Genomic DNA, 15,461 nt, shown 5'->3' with positions numbered 1-15,461 from the left:
CCATGTGGTCAGTGACCAATCAGGAGGACTAGATTTGCTCTGAATTGACATGTCGATTTCAGCTCTGACATTTATTTCAGACATGCTCTAGTATCTGAATAGTCTGCCTGTGCTATTAACTCATTTTGGATTAAACAAAAAAATCCAGTTTTTCTTCTCTCCTGAACAGTTAGTCTTGCCGCCATGACTGTCTCTGTATCAAAAAGATACAGACATATAGTCAAATAAAATACATACTTGGTGTCAAGTGCGTAGTGGGTAAGGTATAGGCTGACTGGCCAATAATAAGGTATAGGCTGACTGGCCAATAATAGGCATACTGTTTAAGAGAAAAGGTTATCAGAGATGTGAAATTATTCCTACAAAAAAACAAAAATCACACCCGTGTGAAGTGAGGGGCGCTCTTATAATCTTACTGTACATCATCATGCATCATCTCATTCTGGCCAATCACAATTTGCGTCTTCAATGTTTGTGTTTAGTTGACTGTGATATGGGAAATACCAACATGTCAAGTAGTTTTGCACAGGTTCAGTCACATTTTCTGAGAGGATATTTATGGAGCAGCAGAAAATAAGGTGAGGTGAGGGGACAGAAATGTCAGTGACGCAGGCACTGTACAGGCCGGATGCGTCATGTGTGATGACAGTCCTCATTTGTTCAAATGGAAATAGCGAACTCGCCAAACTGTATATACTCACAGAATGAGAAGAAAAGTGCTTCAAGAATAGTGTTGGTGTGACTAAGAAAATTTCCAAATACAGGTATACTATACAATCAAATGAATAGAATAGTCTTCAGAACACGTCACCACACTTTAAGGTCACTGAAAGCCGTAAACAGTAGTCCTAATAGTGGGTGTTGGTGAAGAGAGCAAGACAATGAAATGGAAGGAGTGAAGTGAATGAGAGGAAGGCTCATTCTTTCACTCCACCAAGCCCTTCGCCTCTCTCTCTCTCTCTCTCTCTCTCTCTCGCTCTCTCTCTCTCTCTCTCTCTCTCTCTCTCTCTCTCTCTCTCTCGCGTGGTGGTGAAATGGAAGGCTCTAGTTTGGTATTTCTCTCTCTGCTGCCAGAGACCGCGGAGTGACAAAATCCGCGGGGTGTCATAAACGAGCGAAGCCGCCGGGGGCGAAGGAGGGATGAGAGAGAGAGAGGCAGCGTGTAGGGATGCCAAGGGAGGACGGTTTTTTGACCCATCTGGTCCTGATAAGGGTTAGTGGGAAACAGATGAAGTGCGGTGAGCAGGGGAGTGGGAGACGAGGATGGGATCCGCTTGGGGGGGTGGGGGGGGAGGGGTAGGGGTGGGGGTATACTGTCTGTCATGCCCCGTCACACCACCACCTCTCCACCCTCTCCCTCCTCTTCCCCAGCCCTGTCACACCACCACCTCTCCACCCTCTCCCTCCTCTTCCCCAGCCCAGTCACACCACCACCTCTCCACCCTCTCCCTCCTCTTCCCCAGCCCAGTCACACCACCACCTCTCCACCCTCTCCCTCCTCTTCCTCTCCACCCTCTCCCTCCTCTTCCTCTCCACCCTCTCCCTCCTCTTCCCCAGTCACACCACCACCTCTCCACCCTCTCCCTCCTCTTCCCCAGCCCTGTCACACCACCACCTCTCCACCCTCTCCCTCCTCTTCCTCTCCACCCTCTCCCTCCTCTTCCCCTGTCACACCACCACCTCTCCACCCTCTCCCTCCTCTTCCCCAGTCACACCACCACCTCTCCACCCTCTCCCTCCTCTTCCCCAGTCACACCACCACCTCTCCACCCTCTCCCTCCTCTTCCCCAGCCCTGTCACACCACCACCTCTCCACCCTCTCCCTCCTCTTCCCCAGTCACACCACCACCTCTCCACCCTCTCCCTCCTCTTCCCCAGTCACACCACCACCTCTCCACCCTCTCCCTCCTCTTCCCCAGTCACACCACCACCTCTCCACCCTCTCCCTCCTCTTCCCCAGTCACACCACCACCTCTCCACCCTCTCCCTCCTCTTCCCCAGTCACACCACCACCTCTCCACCCTCTCCCTCCTCTTCCCCAGTCACACCACCACCTCTCCACCCTCTCCCTCCTCTTCCCCAGTCACACCACCACCTCTCCACCCTCTCCCTCCTCTTCCCCAGTCACACCACCACCTCTCCACCCTCTCCCTCCTCTTCCCCAGCCCTGTCACACCACCACCTCTCCACCCTCTCCCTCCTCTTCCCCAGTCACACCACCACCTCTCCACCCTCTCCCTCCTCTTCCCCAGTCACACCACCACCTCTCCACCCTCTCCCTCCTCTTCCCCAGCCCTGTCACACCACCACCTCTCCACCCTCTCCCTCCTCTTCCTCTCCACCCTCTCCCTCCTCTTCCCCTGTCACACCACCACCTCTCCACCCTCTCCCTCCTCTTCCCCAGTCACACCACCACCTCTCCACCCTCTCCCTCCTCTTCCCCAGTCACACCACCACCTCTCCACCCTCTCCCTCCTCTTCCCCAGCCCTGTCACACCACCACCTCTCCACCCTCTCCCTCCTCTTCCCCAGTCACACCACCACCTCTCCACCCTCTCCCTCCTCTTCCCCAGTCACACCACCACCTCTCCACCCTCTCCCTCCTCTTCCCCAGTCACACCACCACCTCTCCACCCTCTCCCTCCTCTTCCCCAGTCACACCACCACCTCTCCACCCTCTCCCTCCTCTTCCCCAGTCACACCACCACCTCTCCACCCTCTCCCTCCTCTTCCCCAGTCACACCACCACCTCTCCACCCTCTCCCTCCTCTTCCCCAGTCACACCACCACCTCTCCACCCTCTCCCTCCTCTTCCCCAGTCACACCACCACCTCTCCACCCTCTCCCTCCTCTTCCCCAGCCCTGTCACACCACCACCTCTCCACCCTCTCCCTCCTCTTCCCCAGTCACACCACCACCTCTCCACCCTCTCCCTCCTCTTCCCCAGTCACACCACCACCTCTCCACCCTCTCCCTCCTCTTCCCCAGTCACACCACCACCTCTCCACCCTCTCCCTCCTCTTCCCCAGTCACACCACCACCTCTCCACCCTCTCCCTCCTCTTCCCCAGCCCTGTCACACCACCACCTCTCCACCCTCTCCCTCCTCTTCCCCAGTCACACCACCACCTCTCCACCCTCTCCCTCCTCTTCCCCAGTCACACCACCACCTCTCCACCCTCTCCCTCCTCTTCCCCAGTCACACCACCACCTCTCCACCCTCTCCCTCCTCTTCCCCAGTCACACCACCACCTCTCCACCCTCTCCCTCCTCTTCCCCAGTCACACCACCACCTCTCCACCCTCTCCCTCCTCTTCCCCTGTCACACCACCACCTCTCCACCCTCTCCCTCCTCTTCCCCTGTCACACCACCACCTCTCCACCCTCTCCCTCCTCTTCCCCAGTCACACCACCACCTCTCCACCCTCTCCCTCCTCTTCCCCAGTCACACCACCACCTCTCCACCCTCTCCCTCCTCTTCCCCAGTCACACCACCACCTCTCCACCCTCTCCCTCCTCTTCCCCAGTCACACCACCACCTCTCCACCCTCTCCCTCCTCTTCCCCAGTCACACCACCACCTCTCCACCCTCTCCCTCCTCTTCCCCAGTCACACCACCACCTCTCCACCCTCTCCCTCCTCTTCCCCAGTCACACCACCACCTCTCCACCCTCTCCCTCCTCTTCCCCTGTCACACCACCACCTCTCCACCCTCTCCCTCCTCTTCCCCAGTGTCGATTTCGTCGACTAATACTAAGACGAAAAAAGTTTGTCGACTACCCTTTTTCCACTGACAAAATAAATGAAAACTATTAAAGCTAAAGCTAACGACTAAAACTATGAGACAGTTTTGTCGACAAATGAAAACTAGACTAAAATGTTAGGAAGGTACTAGTGGACAAGAGATCTACAAGTTGTGAGCTTGTAGATCGGCTATTTTCAGCAAGTGTAAAATCAGCCGTTGTGACGGCATCAAGTCCCGCCAAATTACATTTTTGTTGACAAAATCAACTGTACACATTTAATCGACTAAAATCGTATGATATTTAGTCGACTAAAACTAGACTAAACTAAAACATTTCAGATGACTAGTAAAATGTGACTAAATACTAAATATAATTTTATTCAAAATCGACAATTTGCTGTCAAAATCAACAATGCCTCTTCTCCAAAACCCAACTTTAGGAGGACTAACCCAGCTAGGGGAGGGAGAAGGACTAACCCAGCTAGGGGAGGGAGAAGGACTAACCCAGCTAGGGGAGGGAGAAGGACTAACCCAGCTAGGGGAGGGAGAAGAAGGTCCTTTAGGAGGACTAACCCAGCTAGGGGAGGGAGAAGAAGGTCCTTTAGGAGGACTAACCCAGCTAGGGGAGGGAGAAGAAGGTCCTTTAGGAGGACTAACCCAGCTAGGGGAGGGAGAAGAAGGTCCTTTAGGAGGACTAACCCAGCTAGGGGAGGGAGAAGAAGGTCCTTTAGGAGGACTAACCCAGCTAGGGGAGGGAGAAGAAGGTCCTTTAGGAGGACTAACCCAGCTAGGGGAGGGAGAAGAAGGTCCTTTAGGAGGACTAACCCAGCTAGGGGAGGGAGAAGAAGGTCCTTTAGGAGGACTAACCCAGCTAGGGGAGGGAGAAGAAGGTCCTTTAGGAGGACTAACCCAGCTAGGGGAGGGAGAAGAAGGTCCTTTAGGAGGACTAACCCAGCTAGGGGAGGGAGAAGAAGGTCCTTTAGGAGGACTAACCCAGCTAGGGGAGGGAGAAGAAGGCAACCGAGACAGGAGAGCTTCTCTCTCTCTCTCAGCTCTGCATTGTTCTTTTTCTCGTCTCTCTCTAATCCCTTACTGGGGGCCATCTTTCACCACTGCCTATAGCATGTGTGTGTGTGCGTTATCCCTCCATGCACACAACCAGGGCTGGACTGGGACAAAAATTCGGCCCGGTCATTTTCGCGTGAATTTGGCCCAGACCGGCCCACCACAACCAGCGCGCAGATAGCAGAAACTCTACCGCCCGCTCCGTCGAGGCACACACAAACAAACAAACCCTAATACCACCACTTTTACAGAACAACATAAATGATACAAACCAACAGACAACTACTACAACTTTATTTGTCACTCACTGATACAGGTACAGTGAAATTATCATGATGGCACTGGCAGAATGGCAGTACGCCCGGACCTTTCCTGGTGGCCTGCCTCCTATGGGCCTGCCTGTCATTTTTTATTTGTATTATCAGGGCGGCCCCCTACGGTCGCGGCCCACCGGGAATATGCCCGGTATGACCTGTGGCCAGTCCAGCCCTGCACACAACTCTTCATGTGTGTGCGTTATCCCTCCATGCACACAACTCTTCATGTGTGTGCGTTATCTCTCCATGCACACAACTCTTCATGTGTGTGCGTTATCCCTCCATGCACACAACTCTTCCCATTAGTATAATAGCTGCTGCCACAGGCACTTAGCCTTTTGAGCTTCTGAAGGATACCATGGTACAGGTGATGATGCTGTCTGCATGTGTCTCTTTATCTCTCTCTCTCTCTCTCTCTCTCTCTCTCTCTCTCTCCCGCTCTTTTTCCTCTATCAATTGATCATACATACATGCAATGAGGTGTTCCAAACATCCAACATACAAATTAACAAAATATAGTATAGCCACCACATATTTATACACTGTACACCCCCCCTCTCTCTTTCACACACACACACACACACACACACACACACACACACACACACACACACACACACACACACACACACACACACACACATCCTTGCCGAAATGAAACCCACCATTTTTTTTCTCGTTTTTTTTCTATACTGTACGACCTATACTGTATATGACATTTGGTTTCAGAAGCCCGTTGTAGAACAGTGAGTCCTTCTAGCTGTGTTAATGTTCCCCCATCATGCACAGCTGTCACTCTCTACATCCTCTCTGACAGCCAAGCAGGTGTCCTGCCGACCCATGCTGCTCACAAGATGAGAACCAGACGCATGCAGATGTGTCATGTTTGGAACTCAAAATGATAGTATGTTGGCAAGTTCAAAGGTTCCTTTTTTGGGTTTTTTTTAGGTGTTTGAGGTTCAGACCAATCTGGCACTTGAAGGCCAGAAATCTAAAGTAAAACTAAAGACTATTTAAAGTTTGAATTGATTGATTGAAATCATTTCAAATGATTGACATTTTTATTTCACAGTATGCAGAATGGGTACATTTCTAACCAAAGCACGAGTCAATACAAAAACTGTTACTGTGGACGACACCATGATTAAGCATTACACTTGATACAACAGGGTCCACCATTTTCAATTCATCAGAAGTACACTGGAGAGCATTGAGAGAAGGACAATTTCACCAAATATTTCCTTGGTGGGCAACTTTGATGATGGAGAGGGCCACTATATTTCCACACTCCTTCCAGAGGGCTCCATTGCATATATACTGTCGGGCTCTTATCTCTGTATTTTAACTATTTTTTGTAAATGAATGCTCAACTTTGTCATTCTATGTCACACAAAAGTAGCAAAAATAGCCGACCTACTGTACAAGCTCAAAGTGCATCGCAGTGCGACGCATTTTGAGCTTGTATAGATCCTGAAAAGTAACATTTGTGTTCAATTTCAAATGCATTTAGTTATACTTAGCTTGTGTTGCTCAGCTTGTGTTGGCATACACACTCAATTCAACACATATGAAATGAAATGATCAAGACAAACCATAATCATTAATTTCATCCAACATGACGTCCCCACTGGGGAGCCAGCTCCGTAATGTCAACCAATTCCCCTCAGGGCTTAAGTCATTCAGGCCTGACGTCGAAATTAAAAAAAAAAAGTTTTCTAAATCATGACAATTTTCGGAAAGATTTGAGGCACATTTTAACGATTTTTCAAAAATAGCAGACCTACAAGTTCATAGCGCGCCACTCGGTGGCGCGCTATGAGCTTGTAGATCTGCTATTTTTCAATAGCTAAATTATAACAATGTTTAAAACACCAAAAGGGGTTCCCGCCCCAAAATGGGTTAATGGTTAATGTGGTTAAACGCTAACGTGACATGGATGCGTTCCAGGTCTCAATGGATTAAGTCATAAACTCCCTCACGGGACAAATTGATCTTATTTCAGTGGCTTAAACCATTTAGACCTAAGTTCGATTCTACAAAAGTCTTCTAAATCCTGACAGTTTTCTGAAAAGTCGTTCTCAAACAATTTCATGTCAAGGACTCCCAAAAATATATGTAATTGGCCACCGACCCCCATCTGAAAATATGTTGTTTCGGGAACCCCTCAGAAGCAAAGATTTTAGTTAAAAACGTTCGCTGTGAAAGAATATATTCAAACATTTGGGCCACATTTTCACGATTTTTCAAAAATACCAGACCTACAAGCTCGTAGCGCGGCACTCGGTGCCGCGCTATGAGCTATTTTTCAATAGCTAAAGTACAACATAACGCTTAAAACACCAAAAGGGGTTCCCGCCCAAAATGGCTTAATGACATGCAGTACACTCAAACAGCGTATAACTCAAAGCCATATGTGTCGATGTGACATATGATTAGAGGCATTTTGGCGGAGCGGCTTATATGCCAAGTCCAAGAGGCCGTTGGCAGGCTCCTCAAAGCGCTGCTCTGTCACACAGGCTGAGGGCGCGGGCACATTTTCGGTAGCTCTTTCAGTGAGCCTGACAGTATCGCGTAATGATGCTTCTAAAGTACTTTTCTTTTCTTTTCTTTTTTTTAGAGAATGTATTTCTGCATTTAGTCAAAGGAGTTTTCATCTTAAAGATGAGGACACTGATAGAGGCTTAGCAGTTAAGCTAAACATATGGAGAGAATAGAAGTACGTGGGCTCTTTTTTTCCGATTCTGGCTTGTGCCTGTCTTTACTCATGTGGGACATGTACATTTTATTTTCAGTGATAAGTAGCTCAAGAATGGAAGAGAACGAGAGGGAAAACACATGTATTTTGTTTGTTTGTGTGTGTATGTGTATGTGTATGTGTATGTGTGCGTGTGCGTGTGTGTGTGTGTGTGTGCGTGTGCGTGTGTGTGTGCATGCGTGTGTTTACATGTGCTGGAGTTTCTGGGCTTTTATTGTATAGGCTGCATCTGTGTCTGCAAATATTCAGTGCAGGTTGATGTCCTTGACTTTATTGGAAGGAACACATGGAGATTTCTGTATTTGAAGATACTACAAATATTAATCATAGTGTACCTGATAGATAGATAATAGAGGGATGCCGCTCTATGCCACATTGTTCCAATTTAACATCAAACTCAAATCAGAACAAACATAAACTGTTTATTTTTATTTTTATGGAGAGGCCTTGGAGAGGTTATACAATCTCCCCCAGTGGTACAGATGAGCCTCTTATGGAGACAGATAAAATCATGAGGCAGGAAGGGAGAATATGTAGGGAAACTATACATATTCTCCACACAGAACATGCAAACTCCACACAGAAGGGCCCTTTCGCCAACCCCGAGGCGGGGTTGGCGAAAGGGCCCTTCTGTGTGGAGTTTGCATGTTCTCCCCTAGGGTAGGTAGGTACCCTCACAAAAAAAATGCAGTAATCCTGGTCTCTATACTGCCTCCCCCTGGCCAGCCGGGGCGCCTGATGGAGGGGAAAGGAACTGGTTGGAATAACGTGTTCCTTCCACACGCTACGTCCGGCCGAGGAAACTCCCCCCTGTCAGGTGAAAAGAAGCAGCTTGGAATCCTCATGTATAGAAGGAAGCATGAGGTCAGTCCGCTGCCCCCCCAGGTTGGCAGAGGAAGTGTAGCGCCCAGGATTACATTAAGGGTGAAAAAGAAATGGGTTATAAAATCATGGGATGAAAAGTGTTTGGGAACCAGTACTGTAATGCATACATGGGCGACTGGAATACTGATACTGTATATTATTGATTTCAGCTGTTACAAAACGTTCACTTTACACGCTTGAATTACTTCAGTCTATATTAGTAGCTTAATAGTAGTAATTAAAAGAGAGTAGTATCAAAAGGTTATTGTATTTTTATGTCCAATGTATTTGTACTTAGTTCATTCATACATAACTATAACCAGTAAGACGCCTGAGGGCGAGAAGCGTGACCTCGCCCTAAAGCAGTTGACACGAATTAGCCCACGGACCCCCATTTGAAAAGATATGCCAGGGACCCCCAGGGGAGAAGATTTTATTTACAGCTCTAGCAGTGATTCTCAACCAGTTTAATTTCAAGGACCCCCAGTTTGACTTGCATTAGTCTACTTAACCAACTCGTTACAAAATACTACAACATTTGTGCCTTTCAACATTCACGCAATAGACATGGTCGGAAGATGTCTCTGACATGCCATGCAATTTTCACATTTCCCCTCATCGCAGTCCGTGCGCGCCACTCATATAATTACAATATGACAGGTGACAATGACCAAATATAGCAGCTAGAAAGTGAGATTAATTTCCAAGTCTTCGCTCAGCATGAGGTGCATGTGATGAATTAATGGCTACGGGGGAAATCATCCGAAGTCATCCGTGGAGAAATGCTGCACTAGACGAAAAATGTCACCCTGAACAGCGTATCGAATTACATAAAAATCATCCACCTGCACATCAAAGTGCACACAGCCTTAACTGATGTCTGACTGAGGCCACTTTGTGTGGAATTTATAGGATACAAGTGCTTTTTTCTTTTTACGCTGAGGTCAGGTGGCTATCGCTGGCCTACTGTATTTAAGTTGGCAGATAAAGTGCTCTGCATTCAAAGTGAGACTAGAACAGTGGGGACAGGGGCATGCTGTGTGTGACATGTTTCAGTATAAAGTACTGACCGTACATTGTTCAGGTGTGGTCAGGCTTAGCATACTGAAAACTTGGTTGAAACCATCCATCCTCAACCGCTTATCCGTAGTCGGGTCGCGGGGGCAACAGCTCCAACAGAGAGCTCCATGCAGACTTCCCTCTCCAGAGCAACATTAGTAACTTCCTCCTGGGGGATCCCGAGGCGTTCCAAGGCCAGTGAGTCGATGTAATCCCTCCATCTGTACCTTGGGCTGCACCGGGGTCTCCTCCCAGTGGGACGTGCCTCGAGGACATCCCTAGGGAGACGCCCGAGAGGCATCCTAACCAGATGCCAGAACCACCTCAGCTGGCTCCTTTCCAGGCGAAGGAGCAGCGTCTCTACTCCGAGTATCTCGTGTGACTGAACTTCTCACCCTAACTCTAAGGGAGATGCCAGCCACCCGTCGGAGAAAATCGCGACCTTATTTTTTCGGTCATGACCATAGGTGAGAGTAGGAACGAATATTGCTTGGTAGACAGAGAGCTTTGCCTGCTGGCTCAGCTCTCTTTTCGTCACAACAGTGCGGTACAGCGACTGCCGCTCCGATTCTCCGGCTGATCTCCTTCTCCGTCCTCCCCTCACTCGTGAACAAGATATATATATATATATATATATATATATAGAGAGAGAGAGAGAGAGAGAGAGAGAGAGAGTTTTAGCACAAAGTACCAGCACTTACAGTATGCATCTTCGAGTGGGGGGGAAGTGAATTACTAATGGCTAACTTCAACATGCAGAAAATATTGTCTAGGTATGAAAGGCGTACTTGGGGCAAAAACACCCTGGTATAGAGGGGCTAATGTCGATTCCTTAAATGATTGCAAATCCAAAGTACCACAATCTTGACAATCTGGCTTTTAAACCCACGTTTATTCCACACTGAATTCCAGCTATACTTTGGGCCTTATGGCTTGCCGTGAAAAGCCACACATGAAATCCACATATTCGTGGTTTTGGACCATCAAACAGCGTGTGCTAATGTGTTTCAAAGTCGAACCCAGATCCGTCTGTTTCCAGCCGTCTAAATAAACCCAGAGAGTTCCTCTCTGACAGACGACGGCGGACGAGGGACCTTTGTTTTCTTTATACTGAAGTCGGGTTTATTTTGAGTCCTCGCTTCTGAGGCGGCGACTCCTCTCTCTCCTCTCCACGCCGCTGCTCTGGAAGCCATGACTCCTGCACCGAACAGGGACGTGCAGAGAGTGTTACAGAGGAGGCCGGGGCCAGAGCCATGTAATAGAAGAGTTACGATATAGAGGGGGCAGAAACCGAGCACTCGAGCGCTGTTCATGCAGCCTGAACTGAGACAAGATGGAGTTGGAAATACATTGTTTCCAACGAGGGCGGCGCAAATAAGAGCTATTTTAAGCATGTGTGCAACATGCCAACTGTTTTTAAGTATTTTACAGTATAACAACTAAAGTCTCTGTCTAATGTTTATGTTGTACTATTACTACAAAACAATCTAAAATAAAGGGATTTAAGACCATTAAAGCTCATGACTTAAAGACTTAAAGAGTCCAATGCATTTCTGCCTACTTCCGGTCCAGGACTTGTCCCAGTTGGTTGTCCCCACGCTCAATAGAAGTCTATGTAGGAGAGCCGCCATTGGACTGAAGCCCCATGAAGTGAACGCATTTTGCGTAACTCTGTCTATATCTAAGGCTCTGGCCGAGGCTGGGTGCAGAGAGTTACAGAGGAGGCCGGGGCTGAAATTCCGTAAAAAGGGCACTTTTTGGACTAAAATATCGGATCTACAAGCTCTCAACGGGTCAACTGTGAGCTTGTAGATCTGCTGTTTTTGCAGTCAGGTGCTGAAATTCCATAAGAGGGCACTTTTGGAAGAAAGTAGTAGTAGTATCTACAAGCTCGACGCATTGAGAGCTTGTAGATCTGATATTTTCCTGGGCGTGACCCCCGCACTCGTTGGCTACTGGAGATGCGGCGATGACATGGATTTCTAAACAAATTCTTTCAACGCAAAATGTTGCGTTCAAGATCAGGAGAGTTCCGAAAAAAAAGCAATTCTCGGGTATGGCATCATGGAAAGGAGAGGAGGGCATTTGCATTTCTTTCACCATAGTAAACGCTGCATTCATGGTCTGAAGAGACGGGCAGAAGGGCAGGGGCTGAAGCCCCCTTTAATGTCTATGTGTGCACGTGCCTGCCACAGAAGAAACGGAGAGAGAGAGAGAGAGCAAAGCACGTGATCTTTTTCTTCACTCTGGTTTGTTTTCCACTCCCCCCCCCCCCCTCCCCCCTGGCTGTTGAGCACATGGTGTGGAGTCAGAGAAGAGGAGAGCAAGAGGGAGAGCGAGAAAAGAAAACAAACATAGTATTCGTAAAGACATACTGTACTGTACAGATTGCCTCAGATGAAGTACTGTCTTCCTGTGAATTTAAACAAGGGCAGGTGCTACTGCTGACCCTCATCATTCATCCCCTACTTACTGCATGTGCCTCCGGTGGTGGTTGGGTCACCAGATACTTAGTGATGGGAGATTAATCGGTATCGGTCGATTCTAGTTGTTTTTAGATTAATCGGCATCGGTTCGATTAACCCATTTAGGCCTGACCTCAAACTTTAAAAAAAGTCTTCTAAATCCTCCAGTTTTCTGAAGCTCACAATATTAAATATAAAGGTATTAAAGTTAAATCTGACTTGCCTAAGCCTGCATTGCAGACACCCTGTTACATGTATTTTTCAGAATGGACAAAATTATTATATTGTTTTAATACAGAATGAGATCATATCGACATCGGTAATATCGGTTATCAGCCATAACAGCAATTAATTATATCGGATATCGATATCGGCCAAAATGTCTCATCGGCACATCCCTTGGCAGATACTGTACATTATGAGTAGGCCTATAATATATAGCTGTTTGCACTTATAGCATGAAGCGAAAAACAGATCATTACCAATACAGTTACAGAAGTTATTTGTGTTTAGCTCAGAGGATGAGGACCATATAGAAGAAGAAGACATGATTTTAAACATCTGTTCGCTCGGACAACACTAAAACAAATGTGCACTTCTGTTACAGGTATAAAGTTATGGAATTCACAAAACCAGGAGTTGAAGAGTTGTACAACAGTGTTTAGTAAGAAATTGTTTAAAAAGGAAAAAATTATAAATTATGAATTAGAAGGTTAGATTTAAATTTTCTTTCGTTCTCTCAGCTTTGTTTTGTTTGTTTACTTGTTGAGCTCTATGTTCTTTTTGTCTTTGTTTGTTTTCTCTCTTTTTTATTTGATGTAATCATGGTGATTAATCATCAATTAGATGTTTTTTTTAAAATGATAGATAGGGGCAGATATTAATAAAATCTGCTCCTTTTCTTTTCTGTTATGGAATATGTAAAAAAAGAAAAAGTACAAAGTAAAAAATATAATCATGTAAAACCATAACTGAAATTAAATAAATAAATATGAAATGAAGGATGGAGGGATGGATGGATGGATGGATGGGCTATTTTCTAAAGATTTTTATACATTTGAAAACTCGAAATGGGACATTCTGCACAATGAGTACTTTAAGTACATTTTGATGCCAATACTTTTGTACTTTCACTCAAGTAGTTACATTTTGAATTCCGGACTGCTGTAACAGAGTATAGTTCTATAGTATAGTACAGTATACTTCTACAGCACATCGCAGTATTGATACTTTTACTTAGCGTAAAAAAATGCGAGTAATTTCTCCACCACAGGAGGCTATAGCCACCGTGCGCACCGCTGCACCGTCCTACGGGACACGAGCACCCAAGTGGAACCAAAAACTCAATAAACACAGGGGTTGGGGTATAGCTGGTGGGGTGGGGTGGGGTGGGGTGGGGTGCTGTGGGGTGGGGCAGGTTCAAGGGTGCACTTGTCATGACGGGGGGCTACACTGAGCGCTCCAGTGGCTGCTGCGGGTTTTGATGCTGTGTAATGTGAACCGGCTGTGGCGGTGGAGAAAGAACTACAATTCCCCTCTTTGTCAGCCACCCCCCACCCACCACGCCCCCACCCCACTATATACTAGGCGGACCCCTCATCATAGCCCAAAACTCATCATCTCTCCTCCCATCTATCTCTTCCACCTCTCTGCCACCCATCGCGATGCCTTGATCACTGACCATCTCTCTCCCTCCCTCTCCCTCTCTCTCTCTCTCTCTCTCTCTCCCTCTCTCTCTCTCTCTCCCTCTCTCTCTCTCTCTCTCTCTAGGTGCGTTCCATTAAGCCGTTTTTATGCGCATTAAGGGCTCTTGCGCAAAATCTCCTGGATGGAAACACATCAATATGCGAATAAGTCTCCATTTTTTCGCAAAAACACTTTTTCGCTTGGAGGTTGCGGATTTAGGCTTTTTCGAAAAAAGGGAAATGCGCAAATAGTGTATGGAAACACTTGCGGAAAAGGTTTTTAATTAGAAAGCATTGAACTCGCATTATATCGCTTTTGAACAGTTGGGAAATAAAATAAAAAACGATGGGGAGGCAGTGGAAGTGAACGGTGCACACTGCATGGATGGTGGATAGAGAGAGGGAGAGGATATGGTCCCCAATTTAATACTACCCCGACCCGTCCGATTAATAATTGTGTAGTGTGTTCAAAGATCCCTTATGAAGTCTGAATCCTCCCGAGTTGATCGGGGCGATCCGATCATTTTGATATCTGGATCGCTACTGTATGGATGCAAGACACACACACACACACACACACACACACACGTGGACTACGAGTAGCGTAGTAGACTAAACTTTTATATATAGCTGCCGGGTCCCCTGCAGGCTATTCGATTTCGATCCATGCATACGCTTCATCTATTCTTATATATTTATATTCATTGCATAAGATAAGCAACCTAAACGTGTAGGCTATATGCTATATAGCCGATGAAACAAGTTATTCACAACTGTTTGCAGCTGCAATCCATTTACAGTATAAACGACCAGTATGCTCCAATCGAGTCCCGCGACATATAGCTACATGTGCCCCGAATATATTAAGACAAGCATTACACAACAAATCGTTCTTTGACTGTAAAGACAGCCCATCAAATCCCTAAATCAATGGTGTGAACATGGATTAGGACTATAGCCTACTTTACATGAGCCTCACTTTACTGGCAAAACAGTGCCAACTACTGCATATTTAATGAATTTATGTCATATGCGCATTTTATCAGTTTAATGGAAAACACCGACAGATTCGCTTTTCTTTTTCGACTTAATGAACGATACGCTTCCTTTTTGCGCAAAGGCTAATGGAACCGCACCTTGTCTCTCTCGCTCTCTCTCTCATCTCCCCTCTCTCTCTCTCTCTCCCTCTCTCTCCCTCCCTCTCCCTCTCTCTCTCTCTCTCTCTCTCTCCCTCTCTCTCTCTCTCTCCCTCTCTCTCCCTCTCTCTCTCTCTCTCTCTCTCTCTCTCTCTCTCTCCTCCTCTCATCTCTCTCTCTCTCTCTCTCCTCTCTCTCTCACTCTCTCTCTCTCTCTCTCTCTCTCTCTCTCTCTCTCTCTCTCTCTCTCTCTCTCTCTCCCTCTCCCTCTCCCTCTCTCTCTCTCTCTCTCTCTCTCTCTCTCTCTCTCTCTCTCTCCCTCTCTCTCTCCCTCATGCTCCGTCTAGCATTGACAATTCACTCCTCGTATA

At 47.2% G+C, this 15,461-nt stretch overlaps 1 protein-coding gene across 1 annotated transcript in view; it reads left to right on the top strand.

The window, feature by feature from the left end:
* dync1i1a (dynein cytoplasmic 1 intermediate chain 1a) overlaps nt 1-15,461 on the top strand; it is a gene marked incomplete at its 5' end in the record, with an annotated part of 140,692 nt that overhangs the window by 28,182 nt on the left and 97,049 nt on the right. The window lies entirely within an intron of this gene.

The sequence above is a fragment of the Electrona antarctica genome (genome assembly GCF_951216825.1).
Source record: "Electrona antarctica genome assembly, chromosome: 15".
Classification (NCBI taxonomy): domain Eukaryota; kingdom Metazoa; phylum Chordata; class Actinopteri; order Myctophiformes; family Myctophidae; genus Electrona; species Electrona antarctica.
The sequence above is the reverse complement of the archived record's forward strand: the minus strand, read 5'-3'. Positions and strand labels throughout refer to the sequence as shown.